Source organism: Anabrus simplex, chromosome 7 (assembly GCF_040414725.1).
Source record: "Anabrus simplex isolate iqAnaSimp1 chromosome 7, ASM4041472v1, whole genome shotgun sequence".
NCBI lineage: Eukaryota > Metazoa > Arthropoda > Insecta > Orthoptera > Tettigoniidae > Anabrus > Anabrus simplex.
This window is the reverse complement of record NC_090271.1, coordinates 6911230-6938492: the sequence shown is the minus strand read 5'-3', so window position 1 is coordinate 6938492 and position 27263 is coordinate 6911230. Positions and strand designations below refer to the sequence as shown.

The 27263-nt window shown below is 38.5% G+C and overlaps 1 protein-coding gene across 9 annotated transcripts in view; it reads left to right on the top strand.

The window, feature by feature from the left end:
* Nucleotides 1-15281: 15281 nt before the first annotated feature.
* Rad23 (UV excision repair protein Rad23) overlaps nt 15282-27263 on the top strand; it is a 107510-nt gene continuing 95528 nt past the window's right edge. Inside the window, exons 1-2 of one of the 9 annotated variants that reach the window (XM_067151022.2) lie at nt 15549-15606; nt 15777-15855. The gene's annotated coding sequence lies outside the window, so the exon portion shown is untranslated. The other 8 variants (XM_067151021.2, XM_067151023.2, XM_067151028.2 and 5 more) reach the window with 8 other exon arrangements.

The window sequence follows — 27263 nt, the reverse complement described above, 5'->3', positions numbered from 1 at the left end:
TTCAATTGGACGGAGGAACTGCTGCCTGTCATTATCATTGAGTTGTTGTTCGACGAGAGACAGAATCTAGCGGAGAATACTCACAGTCCCGGAACGTTTCTCTAAAGTATTTCTCAGTTTCATTTTGACAGTCTTTAGTAGATAAGAGTCGTTTGTTGTCATCTGTGTGAAGAGCAGATATTATTTTTCTCTTCCCGTTTCTTTTTTCATGGGCTACATGATAAAGTTGAGCTTTTTCTTCTTCTAAGGGTGAATTAGAACACGAACTAACTAAGGAATCCTGTATGATGTTCTCCTGAATGGCTGTTATTCTTCGTTTAAATGCGGCTATGTGACTGTTTACGTTGTAACCTGCTTGTTGACGCACTAGAATGTCAGTTAGTATAGTGTAGTAAAAGTGCAGAGTTTTCCGTCTGTTACTTGCTTTTTCTGCTCCATGTTTCTTAAAGAAGGTTTGAAACGCCGGTTTAACCTTATGCAACCACTTGTGTACAATTAAAGGTCCCTGTTGTGTTAAACGACTGAGCATATTTGACCACATCTGTTGAAAGTTCTCTTTCACTTGCTCGTCATCAAGGAACGCATTATTTAGTTTCCAATATCCCTTCCCGATAACAGGTATTCTCCTAGTGGTACGAATCTTCAGTGGGACAGCGTGATGATCACTGAAGGGTATTATTTTAACACTGATGTCATGTACATTGGGTGCTAGATCTCGATTTACGTAAAATCTATCAATTCTAGAAGCCGATGCTCCTCGGAGACATGTAAATTGTGCGAAATTGCCGTGTTTACTTTTCCATCCATCACGAAGCTCTAAGGCCTGACATATCCTTTCAAGCGCTGGAGAAGGTTTGAATTCTCCTCTCTGGCCCTTTGCGTGTAGAACACAATTAAAATCCTCACCGAAAATTAAGTCTTTGTAGTAATGTCGTAAATAGAATGGCAGTTGTGTGGTCAGAAATTCCTCTCGCTCGTGACGACGATGTGTTCCAGAGTGAAGGTAGATGTTTATGTACAGTGTGTTAACTTATGTTAATATTGAGGTGATCCTCCCACTAGGGTGTGTTTCACAAAGTTTATTGTGTAATCCAGATTTGTATATAATTGCAGTACCTCTCGAGTCTTCCCCAGGATTGGCAATAAATTGGTAATTGTTCCCAAAGTAAGGCAAAGTAAAGACGTTAACTTCTTGTAGAAAAAGTATGTCGATGTCATAATCTCTAATAAATTCTTGTAATAGTACCTGTTTGCTGCGACTTCTCAGACAATTTGCATTAAGGCCCCATTCACAATGCAAACGCAACCGTAAACTTAACGACGTAACGTAATCGTAAAATTAACGTAAAATTTGTGGTATTCACAATGCATGAACGTAAAGAGTACACAGCAGCCAATCGAAACACTGCTATATTATTTAGCACGGAAGTCGGGTTATAGGCTATCTCTTAGTTTTATATTTTAATACCTCGATGGAATCAAACAACGTGGTAATGAAATTCATATTACTTCAATTATTTCTTGCTTTGCTCCTGGGAGCTGTGTATTAATGCATAAAAAGGCGAACTAAACAACGGTACGGAAAATGGGATCATCACTTGAATCGAAGAAGATCTCAGAGCGATTTCGGTAATCTACTGTAAGAAATGTCCCTCATCAAATCTTTTTGTACATGCGGATGAAACCTGAACTGTTTGACGCTATCTCTATTTGATTCACCTTTCCTAATAAAATAAGTGTAAGGTCTCATTTACCAACATCTATGCTCCTAGTTATCACACTCCGATGAGATGTTTGGATGATATTGTTTTTGCAAACTAGTCGTCTGTCATAACGTTAAGAAATGTACTGTATAGGGGCACTGTTTTATCTAAAACAGGGATTGTCTCTCGCCCGGTCGCCAGCGCTGCAAGCTTGCTTCACGCCATTTACCGTCAGATGTCATTGCTACAGCATATTTATTTCCATGTATTCTCTTTCAGCACAGCGTCTTTGTAATTATTTTTCCTTTTATCATGCATTCACACAAATATTATTTTGAAGGAGAATTACAAGTGTTTCGTCGAAAGAAGTCATTATATAGCGCACAAAATACAATGTTTACGTCTGCTCTGATTGGCTGGTTCTTAAACCTAACGTAAAATTAACCGGAAGAGCTTGGAGTTTGCAATCCCTTAATTTTACGGACTCGCAGTTAAGTTTACGTCGGCGCATTGTGAATGGTTCCATCAGATAACATGGCCGCAAACTTCTATGTTAACGTTAATTTTAAGTTTACTTTACGTTACGTTTGAATTGTGAATTGGCCTTAAGTGATGCTACCAACGAGCTAGAATAACATAGAGGCGGAAGCGCTGCCTGGGTGAAGCTAATAGAACGAACGTCCGCCATGTTTCCTGTGGTCACACAAGCAAGGAAGCATGGCTCTTGAATGGAGAAAAGTGTAGAAAATACTCATTTTAGAATTGGGCTGAATTGAAGACCGTTAGCCGAAAGGTTTAAAGTATTAAAAGTCATAGACTGCGAATACCGCCACTTTATCACATTGCGGCACGAGGCCAATTTCACGATCAGCTGATTGTAGGGTAGTTCGAAATCGTTGCACTTTGACATACGAATAGGCCTCGAAATCGAAACAAGAGCGTTACATCTGCTTGGTTGTTGTGGTTAAGCGTAAATTACAATAAAAACCGTGGACATAAATAAATATTTATGACAGAAATCCTTAAAATGAAAGGGACCTACAATACTTTACAACCTCATTATGATCATATTTTAAAAGGTATTGCTTCCCCATGAGTACTGTCTTTATTTATTTCTTAATCCGTTTACCCTCCAAGGTTGGTTTTCCCTCGGACTCAGCGAGGGATCCCACTTCTACAGTGCCCTAGAGCGTGGGACCTTGGGTCGGGGAATACAACTGGGGACGACGACCACTAACTCATCCAGCCGGCCGCACCTGCTATGCTGAACAGGGGCCTTGTGGGGGGATGGGAAGTTTGGAAGGAAGAGGTAAGGAAGCGGCCGTGGCCTTAAGTTAGGTACCATCCCGGCATTTGCCTAGAGGAGAAGTGGGAAAGCACGGAAAACCATTCCGAGGATGACTAAGGTGGGAGTTGAACCCAGTTCCAGCCTTCGTACCACATTTCCAATTTCGTGGCAGAGCCGGGAATCGAACCCAGGCCTCCGGGGGTGGCAGCTATACTCACGCTAATCACTACACCACAGAGGCTGTCCATGAGTACTGTACCAATATAATTGTTTTATGTAATTATTTATTATAATGTAATGGGCAAATCATTTTTTCTGATTACCATATCATACTGTGATTACTAGCTGAAAGCTAACCTTGAAAGTTGTCCATTATGAAGTGTAGCCTAGTTTTAAATACCAATGCAACTGACATCTACAATAAAGGCTGGATCAGTTTCACAAATAGCAGAAAAATACCGGTACTGTATTTACAATGCTTGGTGTACTTTTGACTGAAATAGGTGACTTCGTGGTTACGTTTCTTTGGCGGTAGGCGCTCCATTTTCTTTGTATGTAAATGTCAAGGAAAATTGAATAGTTTTAGAACGGCATTTGCTAGTAACCGCCGTTGGTCATTTGTTTCGTAGATGTACATACTCATCTTTGAAATGTACAGAGCGTAAGCGACTGTATTTGTTGGAATACCATTTATATCTTTTCGTCCTCACAACCCATTATTCCGTTAATCCCTTGCTCTTTAAAGGAAATCTGAAATGTAATCCGATACATAATTATCGTGGCTGCCAGTACTTCCGCTGTGTAAGCATTAAAATGGATTTAATAACAAATAGAAATTACAAAAAGTGATCTCGCCTATCATTCAATAATGCTTATTTAAAATACGATATATCCTTGGTTTTATTACTCTGATTAGTACAACTGTACACTGTGCATACGGCTGACATTCTTGAAAGCGAGAATTTATCTTTCCACTTCTTCAAAACTTACGAAAACTTACGAAATTAAATTGCCAGCACAATTTCCCTGTCATCTCAACACATGTTCTCGCGGCAGCTCGCTTTGTATTGACAACCGTTAACATGGCTGCCCTTTATCAACTTGTTTTCGCAGGGAGCGCTGATGTCGGGCATGTAACCCCTCTATGTTATTCTAGCTCGTTGGACGCTACGGAATGAAGAAGCAGAACGGTAAAGGAAAATAACACAGCGCCAGTCATAATATTTAGTTTGGATATGGAGACGAGTGCTGAAGTTATTTATTGGGAACATGTTTGATAATTTTAGTGTCTTTCTTTTTGCCAGTGCCATCTGCCGGCCCCTTTAACCTAGGATCCCTGTGGCTAACATGAGTTCCGTAATTTCAATTTCTTCTACCGACGGGGTCTCTCGTTTTCGAAGGTCAGTGATATATTATGCTCTTCCCTACTTTGCATGTTACTGTCTTTGACGGATGTTGGTGGTGTCAATACATCTCCGTCCTCTGTTTCCATATCCTGATTCATTGGAGGCTGGGTAACTGATTATGCCGGCCCCGTGGCCTGCCTCTTACCCGGAGGCCCCGACGTCGATTCGATTCTCGGCCATGTCAGGGATTTTTACCTGGACCTGAGGGCTGGTTCGAGGTCACAGCCTACGTGATTAGAATTGAGGAGCTATCTGACGGTGAGATAGCGGCCCCAGTCTAAAAAGCCAAGAATAACGGCCGAGAGGATTCGTCATGCTGACCACACGACACCTCGTAATCTGCAGGCCTTCGAGCTGAGCAGCGATCACTTGGTAGGCCAAGATCCTTCAATGGCTGTAGTGCCATAGGGTTGGGGGTAACTGATTATGATTTGTTTCTTGGGGTAGCTGTGTTGGCAGCAATGCATCTGACTCGATCGTTGGTAGCCTTTCCGGTTGCGGTATTTGATTACTATTATCAGAATTGTCGTTCTCAGTTATCTGATCCCCCACCTGTTGATCTAACAACTCTGTCTCCCTGTGCGTCACAGAAGTGGCCAGCATAGTGTTCTGGTGATCATTTTTGTTTCATGTGTAGCTTCGTGTAAGTCACTAGGTGAAGAACTGTGTGAATTGTCTCCAGGAGTCAGCTGCGTAGCTTGCAGCGGACTGCGCTGTGTCGGCAGTTTCCCGCTCGCCAAAGTCGCCCAGGTGGGACTAGCAGGTTCTTCGGTTAGCTGGACAGGTTGTTTACGTCGTGGGCATTGACCCCGTAAGTGTCCCACTGCATTACAAGACGAACACTTAGTAGGCTGACTTTCGTAACTGATGAGGGCTTTATGCTCACCAATATCTAAGTAAGACGGTATATGTTGCTTTAGTCGAATTGCTCGTACTCCATTATGAACCTTGTACCGGAAAACTGAGCTCCACATTTCATCCTGAATCAAAGAAATGGTCCCATATTTAGTAATCTGTTCCACTATTATTCTATGAGGTACCTCCATCAGAATCAATAGTCACTTTGGTACAGAACCCATTACTGTTTAAGAAGGAGTGCTCACATGCATAATCCTGTAGCAGTTTTTCAGTTGTTTCCTGCTACTTCATTTTATGTATACTTGCCGCGATATACCATTAAGCTGGATCATCTCGATGTCACTTTCTTCTAATTGCAAGGTGTCAAAAATCCAGTCATGCACTTCGTATGGGGCTGGTCGGGGCGTGTTCCTTTCGGCGAAGTTGATCACAATCGTATTCTTCCTTTCCACTGTCATGATGATCATTTAACTATGAACATAATATATATTGAACAACCCTATCTGTCACCACTGTCAAGAGTTTATCAGGTAGTCACTTACACCAAATACAGTAGAGACAATACGCGACACTCAACGAGATATTGAGGGACAGCTATTAGAGCTCTCTAGCGGATTGACCTGAGAACTACTATTTCTGTCATAAGAGCACGTGTATTTGTGTGTGAAGTTTTTGGTGTTATTCACACGCGTTTTCAGTGAGTTGACATAATTAAATAGTAGCGTGTTTCATTCCTTGATATCTCCTCTCAACATGAGGGGAAAGGTATGTTTTGTGTTTGGCTGCAGTAACTATGAAGTAGACAAGGATGCGTGGTCCTTCTTCCGTTTCCCTCGTGACAAGAAAATGTAAGTAATATTGTATTTGCATATACATTCTTCCAGTGACAAAGAGATTTTTCCAGTACTTCACAATCTTCTGACCTGCTCGATCCACATTTTAACTGGCTTCAAATATAATACGCATATTTTATTGTATAATGCAGCAGGTGACCTTCAATGCCGTTGTGTTGTTGTAGGTGTGATCTGTGGGTTTGATTTAATTCAGGTAAAATACATATGCATATGAGTGTGGCTGGTTGTGTTCCAAGTTACCCCATTTGGAATGCCGTAATACGTTGTCAAGCACTGAAGAAAATATGGGTGTTTTAAGAAATGTACATATTTTGTTGAAACAATATGATGATACTAATTTGCTTTACCCGAATGTGATGGCATTATTGCAAGTATTGCTTATAGGGAAAGTTTGAATATGTTTGAGGCTAAATTTATAGATTTTCTTTCTGTTAGTAGGCTTTAAGTTAAAAGGAAAATTGTCCAGCTCTTAAATGTAAATTCATTGAATCATGTGTGTAAGGAATGCGCCGATATTTTTGTTGACAAGTGTTTTAATATGACGATACAATGCTTTTAAATGAGAAAAAAAAAGAAAAATCTGGCCCTGAACGTTTTGGCAGGAATTCTAAAGCTTAAAAAATGCATAAATGAAAGATCAAGCCCTTTCACATCTTGATTATATGTCTAATTTCAGTCTTTAAATAAATAATAACCTGTTAAATAATTCTTCATTCATTTATCCAAAATTGCTTTAGCAACTTTGAAGTTAATATCTTCGTAACACTTTATTTCTAGACGTAATTTATTTATCCATTTCCGTATATACATTTCCCTTGATATTTGAATTTAGCGTGAATTTTCAGGTCAAGCCACTATGAGCGCCACTGTCTCTACTGTATTTGCTTACGCAAAAGTAAAATCAGACGCGTTAAGCCCCATTCACAATGCAAACGTAACGTAACGTAAACTTAAAATTAACGTTAACTTAGAAGTTAGCGGCCATCTTATCTAATGGATCCATTCACAATGCGCCGACGTAAACTTAACTGCGAGTCCGTAAAATTAAGGGATTGCAAACTCCAAGCTCTTGCGGTTAATTTTACGTTAACTTTAAGAACCAGCCAATCAGAGCAGAGGTAAACATTGTGTGTTGTGCACGATATAATGACTTCTTTCGACGAAACACTTGTAATTCTCTTTCAAAATAGTCTTTGTGTATAGGCTATGTATGATAGAAGGAAAAAGAATTACACATACGCTGTACCGAAAAATAATAGGTGGAAATTAATATCCTGTAGTAATGAAATCTGACAATAAATGGCGGGGGACAAGCTCGCAGCGCTGGCAAACGGACGAGAGACAATCCCTGTCATAAATAAAACAGTGTCCCTGTATGTTTCTTAACATTATGATGGACTACTAGTTTACGAAAACGATATCATCCAAACAAATAGATCCAAACATCTTATCGGGGTGTGATAGATAGGGTCATAGATGTCGGTAAAGGAGACCTTACATTTCTTTTCATTACAAAAGGGGAAGCAAATCGTAAGAAAGGCAAACAGTTCAAGTTTCATCCGCATGTCCAAAACGAACTGATGAGGGTCATTTCTTACAGTAGATAACCGAAATCGCCCTGAGATAACCTTCTTTGATTCAAGGGATGAACCCATTTTCTGCACCGTTGTTTAGATTGCTTTTTCAGGTACCGTAGGCCTACACAGCTCCCAGGAGCAAAGCAATAGATGTTTGAAGTAATAGGAATTCCGCTACCACGTTGTTTGATTCCATCGAGGTATTGAAATATAAAACTGCGAGATAGCCCAAAACCTGACTTCCGTACTAAATAACATGGCAGTGTTTTGATTGGCTGCGGTGTACTCTTTACGTTAATGTTACGTTCCTCCATTGTGAATACCACAAATTTTACGTTAATTTTACGGTTACGTTACGTCGTTAAGTTTACGGTTACGTTTGCATTGTGAATGGGGCCTTAGAGCGTACACTCAGTTCGAGAGCTCTGTAGCTGCCCTGACTTGCACGACGCTGGTCCAAGCAGAACTGTGCCTGGGCCCGCAACCCGAGGCAATGGCTGCCATTTGGACACTAATTAACGGACAAAGAGTCATTCGGTGTTTGGCTGTTGTGCGGTGCACACGTCTCGCTCCGGTCACTGGTGCAGCGGCTTTTTCCTGTCTGTCGATAAGTAGAGTGTTTTACGTTTGTGTTTGTATCCTAGTACTTTTCTTTTGTGTTTGTTCTGGTGCTTGTGTTGGGTAATTCCTTTTTGGCCTATTATGTCTGTAGATAGTGGCGGTGGCCCTTTAGGCCGACCTCCTGATATTGGTAAAGGTGCAGTTTGTAAGGATATACCCATGGACGTTAGTAATATTGCTACCCAACGAGACAGTTCTCACGATACAATACGTGATTCGGACCAGCGTCCGCAAGTTCCTGTAGCTACCTATTCTACCACTCATCTTGGCCCTTATATAGTCTTTGTCGAATCGATTGACTCTAAAAATAAAATAGGACATATTCACCCTATGGCTCTGGGACGGATTTTCTACGAGAGGCATATTGGTGACGTCAAGGCCATCCATAGGAAGGGAAGAAATAGAATTCAAGTTACTTTCATGTCTAGTAAGGCTGCCAACGCCTTTCTTTCTCATCCCATTCTTACGGACAAGAAATTGACGGCTTTTATTCCGTCTTCGAATATTCAGCGAGTAGGGGTCATACGTGGAGTAGACACTACTATTTCTGAATCCGACATTCTCACCTATTTAGACTCACCATATCCTGTAGTGAAGGTCCAACGTCTAAATAGACGTTCATCTAAGGACGGTAAAACTGAATATATCCCTACAGGTACTGTGAAGGTTGTATTCGAGAGTCAACAACTTCCGAAAAGTGTGTCCATTTTTAAAGTCATGTTAGAGGTTCAGGCCTTTATATTCTCTCCTTTATTATGCAAACGATGTCAGCGGTATGGACACACCGCTACTAATTGTCGTTCCAGGGAGCCGCGATGTGGAAAGTGTTCCCTTACCCATTCTACTGAAGATTGCACACACCAAGTCGTTAAATGTACTAACTGTGGCGGAAATCATCCGGCGGGAGCAGATCATTGTGAAATCCACAAACAACAAAAAGAAATTAAACGCATTATGAGTGTTGAAAACAAATCCTATTTCGAAGTGAAAAACTATTTTGCCCCATTACAGTCCCTATCTAACCCCCTTCTGATGCCCCAACACTTTCCTCCTTTACCTAATAGATCATCTCAATCGGACGAAAATCTCCCTCGAAAGCGTAAATTTACTATGGTGGTTAGTAACCCTTCCCGCCCACCCGTTAAACCAGGTTATGACAGGGCATCATATCTTAATTTGCTCAGTAATCCGACGACGGTTCCAGAACATTCTGGCACTTCAGTCGTGCGTTTGATACCTGCTACTTCTAACGAGCCTGCATGTACATCCCTGCAGCCAAGTCCTCACGGGCAACCTTCGGCTCCCCCCGCGCCAATATCGGCATCCCCCTCTGTCCGGGAATTACCTTGTCAATTAAACGTTATTTCTGCTGAACGGCAGCGAAAACTCGCTAACGGCTTTGCAGAATTCATCGCAAAAATGGACTCAAACGACCCAGGGAAGCTTCAGCTACAAGAAGTATATGACGCGTTTATTCAATTCATGGGACCTTCCCCTAATGTCAAGTAAACCATGCGGATACTGCAATGGAATTGTCGGAGCATATTAAATAAGAAACATGAATTAGTGAGTTTAATAAATTCTTTTGATCCTGCGGTAATTTTCTTGAGCGAAACTTGGTTAAAATCTCATTTTCATTTTCGTATGAAAGGTTTTACGGTCATACGGCATGATGCACCCATCTCTGGAGGCACATGCATTTTACTCAAACAAGACATCTACTTTCAGGACGCTCCATTAAACTATATCATACCGGGCACTCAAGCCCTTGTAGTAAAAATTCAAGACTGGACCTTGGTTTCCATATACTGTCCGCCGTGGATAAAAGGTACCTATGTCCAATGGGACAAATTTTTTTCACAATTCTCACAAAACAACACCCTAATCGGTGCAGATTTTAATGCTCACAATCCTCTTTGGGGGAGCATATCTAGTTGCCCCAAAGTGCGGAATATTGAACGGATCACCGTAAAACAGGAACTGGTTATCCTCAACGACGGTTCTCCTACTCGGTTAACAGCTCCTAACATTAATAAAAGTGCAGTAGATCTCACTATTTGCACCCTAGATTTGGCACATAAAACCAATTGGAATGTAATTTATGACACCCATCAAAGCGACCATTTTCCCATTCTAATCGATATCGGCCCACAGGTTATCAGGAATGTCTCTCACTTTACAGCATCCCGTAATCTCCACTCTTTTGATTCTACGCTATTCACGACCTTTCTTGCAGATAAAATCCGTTTTACACTTCCAGCTCCCCATATTCTTGACTATGATCTACTATTATCCTTTATTCATTCTTACTTAGATATTTATCATCCTATTGAACACAAGCGGTTTTTTAAAATGCAGAGAAATGCTATTCGTTGGTGGGATTCCGAGTGTGCGTCTCTAGTTCGTCGTAGACAAGCTGCCTTAAAAGTTTATAGAACATCTGGCTCCTATGATCACTATATCCAATATAAAAAAATAGTCGCTTCTATACAGACTATTTTTAATGAAAAACGACGAACAGCATGGAAAGTATTTGTCACATCTATCAATCGACAAACCCCTCTCAAAGATATATGGGCAGCCATCCAACATTTAAGTAATACTCATACAAATTCTGTTTCTCAATCGCATCCTCAAGGAATTGCCCAATTTTACCACCAACTAACACCCGATTACGTGGAACCTTCTTATGAATATAGTTTAATACCTTCCTCCGACAAATTTTCTAGTCTATTACAGAATATCTCCCTCCATGAGCTAGATATGGCACTCGAACATCGAAAAGATACTAGCCCGGGTAGAGATTCTATCACCTATAAAATGTTGAAATATCTACCGTTCCACGCTAAGCAAACGTTGCTAACTACATTTAACGCCATACTCAACAGCCATGCCATTCCTGTCGATTGGAACGATTTTCAAATTTTACCCCTCTTAAAACAAGGTAAACATCCTCATGACCCAAACGGGTATAGAGGTATCGCTTTGGGTTCCTGCCTTCGTAAAACTTTTCAACGAATCCTCTTGCACCGTCTTCTATGGTGTTTAGAATATTATAATATACTTCCAGTGTATCAGTTTGGGTTTTTGAAAGGTCGAAGTACGACAGACGCTCTTAATATATTTTTTACAGACTTATTACTCGCTCGCAGTCGAGGTGACGTTTTGACGGCTATCTTTCTCGATATAAAAGGAGCATATGATAATGTGGACATTGGTGTACTTCTTGCCAAATTATATCAGTGGCAATTTCCTCTTTCGTTTATTAATATCATACGGCAATTATTCACCAATCGTCACATTTTTTTACAGACCAATGGCCAGAGTTTCGATTCTCGATACACTTCTAAAGGTCTCCCACAAGGTGATATTTTGAGCCCTATCTTATATCTGTTATATACCTTTGACTTAGAGCGGGTGATTTCTCAACAGGCTAGGATCCTACAATATGCTGACGATATAGTTATTTATTCCATTAAAGCATCGGCACTTGAATCCCGTACTACCATTGAACGTACACTACCGATCCTCCATAGATGGCTTCTACAGCATAACTTAGAAATCGAATTTCAAAAATCCTCTGTAATGATCTTTACGAGGAAACGAAATTATGATCGTACTCCAATTACCTTTGGTTCCTATGAGATTTGTATCAAAACTTCGATCAAATATTTAGGCATTAAAATTGATAACAAATTACTATGGAAAGAACATATCGAATATATTCTTTCCAAATTAGGAACTAAATTCCTTATCATTAAATCTCTCACTAAACGCACCTGGGGATCGGATCCATATATCCTTCTTATGGTATATAAAAATATCATTCGGTCAGTATACGAATATGGCTGTCATTTTCTTGATATAGCATCTAATAGCCAACTACGAAAACTTGATACCTTTCAGTTTAAAATACTCCGCTTAATCATGGGGGCTATGTCCTCCTCCCCAACGAATGCACTTTTAGCTGAAGCATCGGAACCGCCATTAAAATTTCGACGACGACTACTCGCTAGCAAATATCTTCTTAACAAATTAAATAAATATCGCCACCCAATCATCCCGAAACTACAGCTATTACATGAATATTATCAAAATCGGAATGTTAATGAAGAACATCAACCGGCCCTATTATGGGCATTTAACCAATTCGGTCACTTTCGTACTAGCATGGTACAAACGTTAAACCACCCGAAATACTCTATACCTTTTCGAGCTAGTACATTTAAACCTGATATTCTTCACACTATCTTCGAAACTAGTCCTCCAATACTACGCACAAATAGCCATGTCACGACCAGTTTATTTCAATTTGCGTTCAATAGGTATAACCAAGAGCAATATATTATTTTTTACACTGATGGTTCAAAGACTCTATCCCCTACTGGTGTAGGTGCTGCATTTTACTCCCCCCAACTGGCTATGAACAAACAATTCACTCTCCCACACCTCGCTTCTTCTTTCACGGCTGAAATTTTCGCCATACGCCAGGCTTTATTGTACATAAAATATTCTGGAATATCAAAAGCTCTCATTTGTACTGACTCCTTAAGCACCTTGAAGGCTTTAGACAATCCCGAACATACCAATAATTGGTACATTCAAAATTTACGTAATTTAAGCTATGACTTGTTCCTCCGTAATGTTAAAGTATTATTCGCATGGATTCCGGGCCATTCTGGAATACACGGTAACGTCACAGCGGATATCCTAGCTAAAGAGGCTGCCCAGGGTACTGGATTGGATTACTATATCGCAGTTCCACACACAGACTTATGGGAACACTGTCGTCACTTCATCCACGATCAGTGGTGTGCAGAATGGCGTCGAACTTCCCAGTTGAAAGGTAAGCACTTATTCACGCTTATGCCTGATATTCCTAATAAACCGTGGTTCGCCTTTGGTAACTACACTCGGCGTCATATTACTACAATTATACGGCTTCGCTTAAATCATGTGTGTACGCCTGCTCATCTCTATCGCCTTAATCTTATCGAAAGTAACTTATGTCCATGCGGTCGGGCAGTAGGTACTGTCAACCATATCTTTTTTCAGTGTCAGACATATGAACATCACCGTCGAGAATTCATAGCTAAGCTTCTTCATGCGGGTTACCAACTGCCGTTAAATGTTTCGTGTTTAGTGTTTCAACCGACTTTTCGCGTTGTAGACTTAATACTTAATTTTTTAGTTACCTGTAACATCCAATTGTAACCTTTTCCTTCCCTATAGGTACGAACTTTTGCATCCTAACCCTTATTTATGGTCCGGTCTGTTTTGTTCGTAGTAAGACGTCGTGGCAGACCACACAGACGTGAAGCATTAGAACCCTGTGTCCCAGTGTTTTTGTGTTGTCCTAGATAGTTTCGCCTCCATATTCTTGGTATTTTCCTCAGTTTCATTATTCCCGGCTGTCATTAGCTTCATTACATAGCTAACCCTACTATCTTGTAGTGTACTACTTTCTTCTAATGTTGGTACCTCTCCTAGACATTAACAAATACAGTAGAGACAATACACGACACTTACGGATTTCGCCTTGCTAAATGGGAGACAATTCGACGGTGGCGCTCCTAGTGACTTGACCTGAACAAATCGCGCTAAATTCAAATATCAATGGAAATGTATATACGGAAATGGATAAATAAATTATGTCTAGAAAGACAGTGGTATTGAGATATTAACTTCGAAGTTGCTAAAGCAATTCTGGATAAATGAATGAAGAATTATTTAAAAGGTTATTATTCAAAGACTGAAATTAGACATATAAACAAGGTTTGAAATGGACTGCTATGAAATGGCTTGATCTTTCATTTATGCATTACTTTTTTAGCTTTAGCATACCTGCCTGAAATCTTACGGTTGGATTTGTCTTTTTTCCTCATTTAAAAACAATGTATCATCACATTAAGACATTTGTCAATAAAAATATCGGCACATTCCTTACACATATGGTGCAATGAATTAACATTTAATAGCTGGACAATTTTCCTCTTAACATGAAGCCTACTAACAGAAAGAAAATCTATAAAATCCCGGCTTTAATCTGAGAAGAGGGATAAAAGAAAGAAAAGTTTGAAAATGTTGTCGATAGTGATGCTTTGAGGAATATTTACGTACAATTAGAGTAAAAATGTAACAGATCCTTGGCTGTATAGTCGAGGATTTTTAAAGTCGCTGGCCTGGAAATGATCTGAACAGATCTTATAATTGTTATACAAGCGTAACGTCCCTTCTTTCTTGTACACTTTATACAAATCGCTTCTGTGACATTTCAAAACCCACAGATCACACCTACAACAACACATCGGTATTGAAGGTTAACTGCTGCACTATACAATAAAATATGCGTATTATATTTTAAGCCCGTTAAAACATGGGTCGAGCAGGTCAGAAGATTATGAAGTACTATAAAAATCTCTGTCACTGGAAGAATATATATGCAAACACAATATTACTTACATGTTCTTGTCACGAGGGAACCTGAAGAACGAGCGCGCATTTTTCTCTACTTCGTAATTACTGCAGCCAAACACAGCACATACCTTTCCCCTCATGTTGAGAGGAGATATGAAGGAATGACACACGCTACTATTTAATTATGTCAACTCACTGAAAACGCATAAATAACACCAAAAACTTCACACAAAAATACACGTGCTCTTATGACAGAATCAGTACCGTTCAGGTCTATCCGCTAGAGTGAGCTCCAATAGCTGTCCCTCGATATCTCGCTCAGTGTCGTGTATTGTCTTTACTGTATTTGACATTAATTATCCCGCAAACCAGTGACTGGACGTAGCGTCTTACGACGATGTCCAAAAACTAACCAAGAAGAAGAAGAACGGACAAAGAGTCTCTGGTCTCGTATTATTTTCTAATCCTATTAAATCCTCTTTGGGTTTTACCCACATGTGGAAATTATCCCAAGGAATAAGTAATTGGGGCTGTTGTTTGTTCTGTCATCATGCAGCTAGATTGCAGTATATACCGCTCAATTTTTTGAAGAAGGCGGTGGATGTTATGACAATATGCAGTTTTATTCAGCAAGTACCTCGAAAAATTAGGCTATTGCTCTGTGTATTTGCTAAAAATTTGTTTACAGCATCGTGAAAATGGCTAACAACGTTTTACTGATTTTTGAAAGTTGATGAACCTGTCTGTAGTTGCAATCGAGGTAAACTCGAGTACGTTTTATCCGCAGTTAACATGTTGTTAGATTGCGTAGTTTTGATATCTTGTAGGCCATATTCTGTGTTACATGTGCTCTTCAAGGGTCTTACAATTTTAATTATTGATGTACGTGCACTGCTACGAACGGCGTGCATTCTGTTGTGTTCTGTTATGAAAATTAGAGGAAACAAATTTCAAATTTCCCTGACTTGAGTTGTTATTTTTTTGTTTTTATGAATTTCATGGCGACTGAAAATCAGAGGTTATTAAGAGTTTTTCTCATTTCTTTCTTTCAGAAGTTTGGATTATATTCAATATAGCTATTTTCTGAAGATGCAAGATAGTTGCTTTATCATCCTGTGATGTAATTTATTGGTATGTGTAGTGCTTATAATTCGTCTTCCCCAAAATATCTAGTCGTCAACTTCCTGCATGTCATCTTCAACGTATTCTGAGAAGTGTATAACCTAAAGATAGACTGGATAGTGATGAAATGTTCGGATGATTGCTTAAGAATTGATGTGTAAGGTTCCTGTTGAGGGTAAAAGATTCTGAGAATGTTGATAGAGAAATGTAAGGGTTTTGTGTGGTTATAGTTTAATTCCTATATCCGTTGTGTGATAAGGGCATTTTAGTTTGCCTATTTCACTCCAGTCGCTCGTACTTCGAAGTAGGTAATGAAGGAAAATTTCATTGATATCTTTTTTTAATAGTCTCATTCTATTATAAAATAAGTTAAAATTTCGTAGTTTCGTCAGTCGTATGAAATTCTTAAAGGCTCCTGTGCACTGTTTAAAGACAACAAACGTGTTTAACATGTTACTGAAACTATTCTGGTAAAACTCTTGAACTGTGGGTGCCAACATTCATCACAACTTTGAATCAACACAAACCATCTCTGAGACCACAACTCTTCTTATAAAGCTTCTTTATTGTACAATTCAATGAAATTAGTCCCTTTCAGAAGACAGTCTGAAGCATTTAGTTTTGATAAGCCATAGAATGTTTGGTAATGATTGGCTCTGTCTCTCTTCGTATTTAGCTGTAAGTTCTAACATCATAAAAAATTTTCAAATTAAATTCCTTCATCTGTGCCACAATATTAGCCTAAATTACAGAAGGTAATGGATGTGACTTGCACAGGTGCAACTTTCCATTTTTAATTGCATAGAGATGATTGTCTTATAAGTTATTTTACTTTTATTTTCATATTGCTTTAAGTCTTTGTTTCAGAGCAGTGTTAAATACAGTAGCATATCTGACTCTTTGGGTGAATGGTCAGCCTTGAGGCCTTCAGTTCAGGCGGTCCGAGTACGACTCTTCTCCGGGTCGGGGATTTTAATCGTGTCCGATTAATTCTTCTGGCTCGGGGACTAAGCATTTGTGCTTTCTGAACACTCTCCTCTTCATGTTCACACATCACACCTCACTACCAAACACCACAGTACATGAAATTCTGAATATACATCTCTACATAGGGTTGCTGCCAGGAAGGCCATCCGGCCATAAAACAGGGCCAAATTCACATGTGTGACACAGTTCGCAGCCCCACAGGTGCGGGAAAAGCGGCAGAAGAGAGGAAGTTAAATACAGTAGCCTAGAACATTTGATATAAATGTTGAGGTAGAACTGGGCGTGTCTTTGGGAAGTTCCTTGATATGTATTGGATTCTGTTTAACTATTTTTATGTAGGTGTTTTTTAGCTTTCTATGGGATTCATGAAGCTCTAATGCAAAAAGTGTTCTGTGAAGATGATGGTTGAAGTGAGGGGAGGTCCATGCGTTTTTGGCAGGTTGAAAAGCTTTAAAGTTAACACTAAAAAGTATGGCTTCCACATAAGCTTCACCAGTATTCAAAAACTGATCACATCTCTCTTTCCAGGACCTTGTCGGCTTATTTCATCAAGGCAGTTATCTCTGGAACTTCATTCCCTCAAATCATTCTTAAAAGTTATAATTTCAAGTTTAAAGATTTTGCCACCGGGTGAGTTGGCCAAGCAGTTAGGGGCGTGCAGCTGTGAGCTTGCATGCGGGAGATAGGGGTTTCGAGCCCCACTGTCGCCAGCCCTGAAGATGGTTTTCCGTGGTTTCCCATTTTCACTCCAGGCAAATGCTGGGGCTGTACCTTAACTCCTATGCACCTGAAAGCAGACTGATACGCGCTCGAGCAGCAGGGCCAGCGGCCTGATACGCCGGGGTGCAAGGTCGCATATTGGAGATGCTTGTGACATCTGTTGGCTTTTTCTGCAAACATTTCTACTTGAAATATGTTCTTGGTGTCTCGAAGTTTCACCAGAGTGCTCTGGTATGCTTCTTTGGCAAAGAGAATTGATTAAAATATCGATCGAGAAATCGGTATTCTGTTGTTGATAATATGGCTGAGAAGGAAGTTGCTTGCTCGAGCGATATGCTCAGTAATAGTGCAATTCAAAAGCTCTGATGTAAGCAATGATAGTGAGGAAGAAGTTATTAGTGATCCTGTGGATTAATGAACACGGAATGTAACACCAGAGATCTTTCGTGTAGTAATATCGTACGACATGGAATACCAAATGGACTTTCTCCCGCCCCTAAAGATCCAATTACGACTACCAGATTTGAACCTACGATCTTGGTGCCTGGGTGCGAACACTTCAGCACTGATCCTCAGACCGAATCTTAATAATAATAATATGCCGAGTGAGACATACGGCTGTAAGTTTGTATTTGGGAGATAGTAGGTTCGAATCTCATCATTCGCTGCCTCGTGAATGGTTTCCCATTATTTCCTTATTTCCAAATCAGGCAAATGTTAGGCTCATGTCATATAATTAATTATAATTAGTCATATAATAAGTTTTCAAAGGGAATTTTTGTGTTTTATATTTCTGTATTCTGTTTTTTGTGTCATGGGCAATAGCGTGGAATTTCTCAATAATATAAAACAGAGGTCCCGTGATAATACATGCAGTCAATCACCCACTGTACTGTTATAACCGAAACTTTCAACACCAAGGTTGCTTACTAAAATATTGGCGGATTCCTAGCAATGTCAGCGCACAGGGCAGGTGGGTGCATATGGGTTAATTAAGGTCATGGCCGCTTCCTTCTCACTCCTAGGCCTCTCCTATCCCATTGTTGCCATAAGACCTATCTGTGTTGGTGCACCGTTAAACAAATTGTAAAAAAAAAAATTGCTAATTCTTGTGCAACCTTTGTTTTTCTTTCACCTAGAGTTTGGGTAAGGACTGATAAGCTTTCTTGGCTTCTTTTCCAAGTGTTAGAGGACATCTGAATGTGCGCAGTTTTATCCTTGCAGGGAACAGGTAGTTTGAGTTTTCATTTTCTTTAATTCATCCTCCGACTTAATCCTTCTTTTTCTCGTTTAGCCACTATTTTCTTCTTACCTTGATACAGTGTGGTAATGTATTTTTTTTCCCGAGATTTTTTTTCCTTGGATTATATCTTTGTCCAAACGGATATTATTCTTCTGTTCATCTCACATGACCTCTTTGTTTAACATGTTCATTTCTAATCTAGCTTTTCTGGTATTACATTGTTCCCATCTGTTTGTATCAGCAGTTATGCTTGCTGTAATCACCTTTATTACTTCCAGTGTGTACGAGATATATCCCAAGCCCACTCAGCTTTCACTTGCATACAACAGAGTTAGTTTGAAAACTCGAGCACCTACCTGGGTGCAATGTGTTTCATCTTAAAATATTCATCAAGTCATTCTGCAGAATAATTCAAATACATTTTTGCAGACTGTGCAGAAAATAAGTTATTTCACTGTTTTAATTCCTCCTTTTTACATATAAACGCATGGTCCAGGGCAATGCATGCATGGCGATGTTGTTAGGTGCAGGGCGATGTTTTGTCTGCGCACACAGGGGTGTTATTTTGTCATTGGCATTTCATACACAAAATGTAACATTAATGAAAAGTTAAAAATACATAATTTCTTTTTTTTAAAACACGTTACTAATGGGATTTTTTTTAAATCGGAAAGGAATTCAATGTAATTACAATTTATTAATGTTTCTAACTTCTATGACTAAACATTTTTCCACTGATTAAAGTTATATCACTGATTTATGTTGTGATGTGAACGGACGGAAACACATCGTGGTGGGTTTATTTTAATGTTTCTGTGGAATGACTTGAACGTTCTAAGACCAAATACACGGTACTCTAGCCCAAGACTTTAGTGCGCAGTCCCTGTACATTCCAATTTCTGGTATTCAGTCTGTAATCTCGTAAGGCCCAGTTTATTCAAACTCAGTTAAAAGAATACTAACAAGCTGTTTATTAACACCATGTTAAAAATTAACATATCGTCGCCATAAGACCTATCTGTGTCAGTGCGACGTAAAACCCCTAGCAAAAAAAAAAAAAAAAAAAAAAAAAAAATTAACATCATCTTTCATGAGATATTTTAGCTAACACTTTAACTCTCACGAGAGTCACTGTTTACTGTCAATATGGAACAAAATGAAGTTTGAGTCACGGTCAGTGCAAATCGGGCAGAATCCTGAGATTTTGTTTGAATACAGCTGGAAACCAAGATGTGTGAAGTCAACATAAAGTGGTTGGGTGAGAGTCTTCTTTTGGAGATAGTTTCCAAATCTATATGTATTACAGAAAATGAGCCAACCAATGGATCTCTGCTGAAAGCCAAGAGTGAGGCTTGGCAGAAAATTTATAGTGAATTTAATGTGCATGCCAAGGTTAACTAATGTACAATTAGGCAAATTTATTTGTGTTGTGTCAGAAGCATACATAAGTTTTAAACTTGAAGAAAAAACATAAATCATAATATAAATTCTTCAGTGACAAAGAGCCACATTAAACTATGTGAGCCCAAAACCTTGCGACATCAAGTGCATTTGGCCTCGCTTTAACCAGGTCTTCTGTTGTGCAACTGAATGGGCATGAACTACATTGCAGCAAATGGGCTGTGGCCTGCTCTTCTCCACATACACACAGGGTACTGTCCACTTCAAAACCCCATTTCTTCTGGTCGACCCTGCACCGCGTAACACCAGAGCGCAGTCTATTTGGTGCTCTCCAATTCGCCCAATCTGTAACATGGGCAGGAGGGAGTTCCTCTTTTGGGGCCATCCATTGACTGACACTTGTATGTTGACTTCTAGCACGCCATTCTTGAATTCTTGCTTGCTGCGCTGTTCCTGCAAGTGTTTTGGTTACTCTCAAGAAGCTTTTCCTAGACTTTCGGCGCTGGCGTGGTGGCTCACATCCAAACAAAGGGTGGGCTTCAGATGTCAACGTCTTTCTCTTTTCTTTCTTGGCTGCCACTTCACGGCGGATATCGGGAGGTGCTATCCCTGCAAGGCAATACACTTTTTCCAAAGGTGTAGGTCTCAAACATCTAGTAATAATGCGGCAGGTCTCGTTGAGTGCTACATCACTGCTTTGGCATGGCAAGATTTGTACCACACCGGGCATGCGTATTCAGCTGCGGAATAGCAGAGCGAAAGGGCAGACGTCCTCACTGTGTCTGGTTGTGCTCCCCAAGATGTTGCAGTTAGCTTCTGCACAATATTGTTTCTAGCAGCCACTTTCTGCTTGATGTTCAAACAATGTTTTCTGTAGGTTAAGGCACGATCCAGAGTGACTCCAAGGTACTTCGTGGTAGGAAAGTGTTGTAATGCTATGCCTTGCCAAGTGACCTTCAGAGTTCGGGAAGCTTCTCTGTTGTTTAGATGGAAAACACAGGTTTGTGTCTTAGTTGGGTTTGGTGTTGGTTGATTCCTCTTGTAATAGCCAGCGACAGTGTCTAGAGCTTTGGACAATGATTGTTCAAATAAAAAAACTATACTAAATATGAAAATGCCAATAAGACCAGTATCTTTTCTAGGGTTCATTTGATCAAGAGCATCTTTGAATTCCGTATAACATCAACAAACCCCATAAAATTTTGCAAGAGGAGTTAAATGACTTAAGAATGAACCTTAATCTCTGTAAAACTTGTTGTGAGCTCCTTGAATCTTGATTTAAGTAATGGAATGTACTAGGCTAGGATACAGGGGTTGGCATATTTTATAATCATAAAGATAAGTACTACGCCCTTCCTGTAATCATAGTAAATTATTACACACTCTTCTCGACAAAAACCATTGCTATACAATAAATACCAAGTATGATCCTATTCTCATGTCATCTAATATCAGAATTATTTCAACTTTCTTCAAAATTGACGACGAATACACCTTCATGTCTTTTCCATTTCCATATTTATTCTGTTCAACTCTTATCACTTCGTAGACTGTGCATTTCTCATTTCATATCTTAATATCTCTTATTCTTCATAACATTTAACTTCTCTCGATGTTATTGCTAATATACTGGCCCATAATTCACATAGGATCTATTTCTTCTTTGTACTGTACAGCCATCATCCTTTCTATTAATATTACTATGTCTTAGAATCCATCTTAACTTCATACAACATGTATCCTCTCCAATACTCTTCGAATGACCAATATGACCTTCAATATGACTTGGGGTCTATATATCTACTCGTAATACATCGTACATTCTCCATTAGCATTAACAAAACTGTCTAAGGTTATAACATTATCACTTCCTTCACCAATCTACACTGACTAGCACACTAATCATTCGTAAGTTCACGTGAAATAGGTTAGCTCTGAAGATCAGGTTTGGCACATTGATTATATGACACTTGCAATTACGCTACTGAAGTTATTTTCTATCAAATAATCCATAAAATTTTGAAAAACAAACTTATCTCGCTTCCTCCACCTTTTTGGGATGGTCTCTTCTCGGCTGCTACATGCGATCCTCGCGGTTGACTGCTGCTCCTCCAAGTGTCATCATTGATCAGGGTTGTCGATCATCTTGAGCTAAATTATGTAATTTTGGGCAGTCCGTTCCATCATCTTAGAAGGACTCCATGATGACGATCTCGTTCATGAAATCATAAGATACAATTCGTATGAAATAATACATATTGTTTTTACAATGCTTGGTAAAGCTAAAGGTTCCACCTATTCAATACATTATCATAATGGTCTGTTTAGAACATCACATATTTATTTAACTTATTGTAAAATACATCTTTGGGACCGGTTTCGGCAATCCACTATGCCATCATCAGCCATTGAAAGTTTAATAGCAAGGAACATTAAAAAAAAGTAAAAATATGTTATAGAATCAGTATAGAATGTATGCTTGGCATACTTTTAACGGCAAGTCCTATTCTACATGAAAAACATTAAAAATAGCTAGATAACATTGACCCATTGTACTATACAAATAACATGTCTTTTTTGAAAAAATACAATGAACATGTCAATGCCATAAAATATAGAAAATTTTCGGCAATAGGCCAGCACATACAGGAATACAAACACAATTTTTACGGTATCAACATGGACTTGGACATCATCGAAACAATAATTAAAGGCCCACTCTTAACGGAGCAATGTTACATTACTCTAGATCAATATTACAATCCCAATTAAAATCTAAATGATATTTTGGAAAAACCTACAATTTTATTTGACATGCTTATTTCATTGATTAATAGTTTAAAAATTCCTAAAAATCAATCAGTACATAAAATATTACATAGCGCGCTAGCTTACTATCCCCGACAAAGCCCACGCCCCCCTGACACACAGATACACGCGACCACAACCTCTCCTACTTCCCAGCCGGCTGTCGTTTGACATTCAGCATTTGTTCCTCACTCTTTCTATCACATTCAACCTGAGGTGAGTTTCATATCTTCAATTCTTTCCTATAGTACCGCGTTTCATTCTCAATAACTCATACTCGATTTACAATTTTCTTTTTAGGTCCGTGCTGGTTCGAGATTAATACTAATTTCTGCCCACTTCCACCTGGCATATAAAATAATATTCAAGATCTCAACCATAGTTTCGGCCTCAGCCAAACAGTTATTTATCTTGAAAAAATATTACGAAGCAAGGTTCAAATACTAAAACAAGATTAAACATATCAGAAATCTGCTACTCCTTATATTAGTCAAACATAGTCTGTTTTGTTAATAATTTTTAAGAAAGAAGAACCTGTATATATTATCAAACAGTATAAGTTGCATATCATGAGGAACCAAAAAACTGTGCTTTAATAATGGCAGATGTTTTGTAGAATCATTTATCAATTTTATATGAACTTCCTGTACATCAACTACACCAAATTACGTAAAAAACAATTTTAGACGCACCAAATAATACTGTATTTTTAAAAAAGACTTGTATAATACAATGGGTCAATGTTATCTAGCTATTTTTAATGTTTTTCATGTAGAATAGGACTTGCTGTAAAAAGTATGCCAAGCATACATTCTATACTGATTCTATAGCATATTTTTACTTTTTTGAATGTTCCTTGCTATTAAACTTTCAATGGCTGATGATGGGCATACTGGATTGACGAAACCGGTCCCAAAGATGTATTTTACAATAAGTTAAATAAATATGTGTTGCTCTAAACAGACCATTATGATAATGTATTGAATAGGTGGAACCTTTAGCTTTACCAAGCATTGTAAAATCTTGAGTCATTACGGACAAAAAATGAAGTTTTTAATACTAAATACATATTGTTGCCGTTCATTAAATCTTAATTCTTTCTCTTGTCTTGGATTGCCTGAAGTTGCATGTATCACTCTTGTTTTCTTCCGATGTTATAGATCAATCTTCTGGAATTTTCTTCATGTAATTTTTGCTGTATATCGGCAATTGGATTACAGATTCTTGTTGATCTTCTCCTAGATAAGCTTCTTTCTTTTATAGTGATGATTTAATGTGATATGTTATTCTTTCAGCTTACTTGTGTGTGTCTCTCAGAAAAAGCAATTCAGAAGTCAATTTTATTTTTTTGTTTTTTTTGTTTCAACAATCCAGCTCCCATTTCATGGTCGTTTACATGGCCATTGTGATTCTATACCTTCTGCTGTGATGTTAATCTGGACTTCAGTGACATTGTGTTTATTGTATTTATTTCGGTCTCCTTAATATTTCCATTTTATTATTAGCATAATGGTACAATACATTAAGGGCTGGTTTCATGAAACTCTGCTAAGAATTTAACATCATGTAAAACTGTTCTAATGGAATAGCTGATTCATCAACCTTTGTTAGCGTTAACACGCTGTTAAACTACCCATTAATTTAACGTAGTACTCTCGTACTGTTAACCTACTTAATTACATAAAATTAACTTCATGGTCCGTATCGCACTTTAACGGATTCACAACTAAGTATTTTTTATTGCTATCAACAAGGTGGAAAATAAAAAAATAAGAAAACTTAGTTGTGAACTTACTTATTGTCGTGTTAAAATAAAAATGGTTGGAGGGGATTTTGTGTTTCATGCTCAGTTGTTTTATTTATTAGACTATTTTCACAATGTTGAGAGACAAAAGAAGCAGAAGTAATGATATGCTTTACATCAGAGTAATAGGCCTATAGGTTATCAGTCTTTTGTGAGAAAAGTACTTGAGATAAAAGATAGGTTAGAGTACACTACAGGAAGAGTTTGTCCCCAGTGCAGCAATTCCTGATTGCATTGAGATATTATGCAATGGGGTCATTCAGATCAGTACGGGCAATATTAATTTGTTTATTTATTAGTGCCTGATAGATTGGGATATGAGAATGTTGTGGGCCCACGTGGGTATGGCAATAGAAATGAAGATGGAGAGAAACTGTTGGACTTTGGTATCAGAAATAACCTGATAATAAAAAACACATGTTTTATGAAGAGGAATAGCCATAAGATCAGTCAGTATAGTTTTGATGGACAGTATGGAACACTCATTGGTTGTATAACAACAGACCGAGAATGGGGAAGATACGTCATGAATATGAAGATAATCTCCAATGAAAGTATGGAAGGTGATCATAGATTATTAATTGTGGAATTAAAACATGTAAAAATCCCTAAAATTGTACTGAAGAAACCAAAGATCAGGATTTGGGAATTGGAGGAGGAGGAGGATTAAAGAATAACATTCCAAGATTGTATAAAAAGGAAGTTGCCTAACACAGAAATACGAAGTGAAGAAGAAGAGCGGGACAATTTAAGACAGACATTTGTGGAAGCAGCCACTGAGGTATGCAGGAAAACAAATGCAAGGGTTAACGGAAAAGACATGGGGTGGACAGACAAAATAAAAAAAGAAATAAAAGAAAGGAACGAGGTGAAGAAAGAAATGGATAAGGTAAAGCAAAAACTTATCAGAGGGATGAGAATAAGATAAAAAGATTACATGTGGAATACAAAAGATTGAAACTACAAGTAAAGAGGAGTATCAAGGAAGAAAAGGAGAAATGTTGGGGAGAGTTTACCGACAAAATTGAGCAAGATATTCGAGGAAATCAGAAACTATTATACAGAGTAATAAAATTGAGAAGAAAAAAAATCAAGGCATTAGAGAGAGAAGATGGATCCATAGTACATGAGAAAAAGGATCTTCAGAAGGTGATGGCAAAGTATTTTAAAAAACTTTATAATGAGGATGACTGCTCAGATGAAGGAAATGGAAATAACAGATGGAGAAAATGAAGTGAACCCTGTAATATGGTTGGAACTCGAAAGGGCAGTGAAAGTAATGACCGAAGGTAAAACAAGTGGAAGAGACAAATTCAATGCTGATATGATTAAGGCAGCAGGAAGTATTGGACTACAGTGTCTATACAGGGCCCCAATGCTATATGGAAGGATGAAAGGATACCTGAAGTTTGGCAACAAGGAAGCATTTTACCATTGTTCAAAAAAGGAAATAGGAAGAAATGTGAAAATTATAGTGGTATAACCCTATTATCACATGGGCTAAAAATAATGGAGAAAGTCATAGACAGAAGACTGAGGGATATAATAGAAACACAGTTAGAGGAAGAACAATATGGCTTTAGACCGAACAGATCAACAATAGACTTGATATGTACAGTGCGAACGATAATGGAAAAACATCTGGAAAGGAACAAGGAAATCTTCGTATTTTTGGATGGAAAAAGCTTATGATACAGTTAAGAGAAAACATGTATGGGAATGCCTACTGAAAAGGAATGTACCAAAATCATTAATTACCAAGATAAAAATGTTGTATCATGAGAGTAAAGGCAGTGTACGAGTGGGGAGTGGTGATTGAAACATTTTATACAAAAAAAGGTCTCAAGCAAGGAAGTGCACAATTGCCATTATTGTTTATTATGTTCATGGATGAAATCATAAAACGTGTAAAACAGAGATCACTAGTGATGAAGTGAATGCTTTGGTATTTGCAGACTATGTGGTGATTTGGGGAAAGAGAGAAAAGGAAGTACAAATGAGACTGGACATTTGGAATTAAAATCTGAAGGAGTTTGGAATGGTAATTGGTAAAAAGAAAACTGTAGTCATGCACTGTGGAGAATAGAAAAAGAGAAGCCAAGTGTACATAGACGGAGAACGGTTAGAGAATGTAAACCAGTTTCCATTATTAATGGAAGTAACAAAATCAACCCTGAAATTAATAACAGACTAAGTAAAGGTACAACATTTTATCATAAAGTCAGAGAGCTTTTATGGGATGACAAAGTCCCCAAGAAAACAAAATTAACATTGTATAAACAGTATTTCATACCAATTGTAACATACAGACTAGAAACGCTAGTAACTAATAAGAGACAAGATAGTAAGATCCAAGCAGTAGAAATGAAATTTTTAAGAACATAGGTTAAAAACGCAAGAAGAGATAGAATTCAAAATATTAAAATCAGAGAAGAGCTAAATGTAGAACCATTG